The sequence below is a fragment of the Diaphorina citri genome, unplaced genomic scaffold (genome assembly GCF_000475195.1).
Source record: "Diaphorina citri unplaced genomic scaffold, Diaci psyllid genome assembly version 1.1 scaffold658, whole genome shotgun sequence".
Lineage (NCBI taxonomy): Eukaryota > Metazoa > Arthropoda > Insecta > Hemiptera > Psyllidae > Diaphorina > Diaphorina citri.
Window position 1 is genome coordinate 79,195 of NW_007378091.1, and position 2,484 is coordinate 81,678.

The window sequence follows — 2,484 nt, forward strand, 5'->3', positions numbered from 1 at the left end:
TTAAAAAAAAAAAAAAAAAAAAAAAAAAAAAAAAAAAAAAAAAAAAAAAAAAAAACAAGAACAACATATATTATTTTGACTTTAGATACATAGAAAGTGCAAGTAAAGTTAACCCCGCGATTTGACTGACTGACGAGCTACGGAGATTACACCAAATCCCCACGGAAGACTCCGTTGCGTTGAGGTAATAATAGAGCTTTGTGAGAATAATAGAGAACCTACCTAAGTACCTATCGGAAAATGCCCACAAATCTCAATTCCTATTTATTATTTTAAGGAGTCAATTACTTACTTACTTATCCGTGTCCAAAGTCAATTACTTAAGCGCACAGACTACAGACCATTAAAATAGGCCTCGATTACCTCGGAGTGTCCTTGAGGAGTAACTTAAAGATATAGCTTTCAGGTCAAGGACACCTCATTCTCATTACCACACCTTTTTACCCTTTCCAATGTTATATACCATTAACACCTCTGACGGTGTAAACTTATTAATATTATTAGCAACCAATGCTAACAAAAATTACAACCTTGTCATCGGAATTAATCGATGGCGACCCCTCAAACGTTGTCTTTGGCTGACTCGGATTTCCAATATTTTCATACTGGAATTTGTGTGCAGTTGTGCAGTAAAACTCGAGACCTCAGGGCTGGTTATAGTGACTGGTTCTTCTGCAACACTACACCATTACCACAACCATGAAAGTATAATTTAGGTAGGTACGTAATTCATCTACAGCCATAGCTAGTTTGCTATAGCTATAGGTACCTTCATTCTGTCCAGTTTCGCGTTTGGATTACGTGCTTCAGGACCCATCTTTTTATGCTGGCCACTCACGCTCAGACCTGGGTCAGTCAGACCTCAGACGTTCTGAGCCTGAGTGGCCGGCATAACAACCATTCCTAAGCGGAAACCCAAAAACTCGCGCGGTTAGGAAAGATCAAGTCCCCGACCGGGATTCGAACGTAGCACCACCGGGTTAAGAGACGGTGGTCTTGACCGCAACAGCCTGTTATATGGCCGTACGATTTTGATGAAATTTTGCAAAAAATTTATTATTACGTATTATTATTTCATAATAGGTGTGATAGAGGGAACTGTAACCGCTAAGGTCTCATCGTCCCGAAAGCGAAGAGAGAAGGAAGACAGGATAGGAAAAAACCAGCCGTTCAGAGAACGAACCTTATCTGTTTCGTATAAAATCCGCTCCGGGCGGGAATCGAACTCGCAACCTAGCGCTTACAAGACAGACGTGCTACACTCACGTTACGAAAATAAAAGATGGAAGAACTTACTTGCGAGGTAAAAGTGGAAGATTATTGCCAAAGAGCCATAACTTCCTTTCGTTAAACCATTTCTCCATTCAAGACTTTGGCTGACTCGGATTTCCAATATTTTCATACTGGAATTTGTGTGCAGTAAAACTCGAGACCTCAGGGCTGGTTATAGTGACTGGTTCTTCTGCAACACTACACCATTACCACAACCATGAAAGTATAATGAAAAAGTGTGATGCTAAAAGTGTAGTCATACAGAGTCTCATCAACAGAAGCAATCCCAACTCTTATCCTGGTGTGGTACAACCAAATGATCTTACCCAACAAATGAGCCAAATCTACATTGAACCAAGTGAAAGCTGGGATAACAGTGATGACGAAGATGACAAGGTATAATCACAAAACAATTCCCTAAGTAGATTTTATGATGTAACAACTTGCATGAATAACAAACAAAATCATCTGTGGTCAGATTTATATGTATAATCACAAAACAATTCCCTAAGTAGATTTTATGATGTAACAACTTGCATGAATAACAAACAAAATCATCTGTGGTCAGATTTATAGCAGGAGAGGTTCATCAGTCTGTTGCCAATTAATTTATTTTTAGTTCAACAACTTTTATTTGAAAGAAAAAACTTCAATTTCTTAAGCCATTGTTTCTCACCTAGGTAATGTCATTTGTGATCTACAGAGGCTTCTTTGTATCAAATACAATACCTATTTTTTGAACCAAAATTATTTTTTCTCAGGGATTTGAAAACAAAGTGGCCATTGTACGCAACAGAGCTCTTGACAAGCCCATCCTGTCATGTCTACTTGTGATCTACAGAGGCTTCTTTGTATCAAATACAATACCTATTTTTTAAACCAAAATTATTTTTTCTCAGGGATTTGAAAACAAAGTGGCCATTGTACGCAACAGAGCTCTTGACAAGCCCATCCTGTCATGTCTAAACAACCATCCTCCATCAGAAAGAAAAGCATACCAAGAAAAGAGGAAACAATTATTCCGCAGCACGTTGAACTCAGGTAAGGTATTACAGCATTTTTACCCTTTGGTGACCAATTTAAACTGTAGTTTACAAAAGGGTAAATTGTATTATTAAAGCCATCTCTATCAGTAGTGTAGTTGTGGGTTCTCCAACAGGTATAATTTTTTTTCAAACTTTGACCATAATCAGTCACTTCAAATTTCATTCA

The 2,484-nt window shown here is 38.0% G+C and overlaps 1 long non-coding RNA gene across 1 annotated transcript; it reads left to right on the forward strand.

The window, feature by feature from the left end:
- The first annotated feature begins 1,525 nt into the window (after nucleotides 1-1,525).
- On the forward strand, nucleotides 1,526-2,074 carry LOC113468152. The gene is made up of 2 exons (XR_003392005.1): nucleotides 1,526-1,668; nucleotides 2,034-2,074. It is a non-coding gene; the product is annotated as an uncharacterized LOC113468152 (long non-coding RNA).
- Nucleotides 2,075-2,484: the final 410 nt, after the last annotated feature.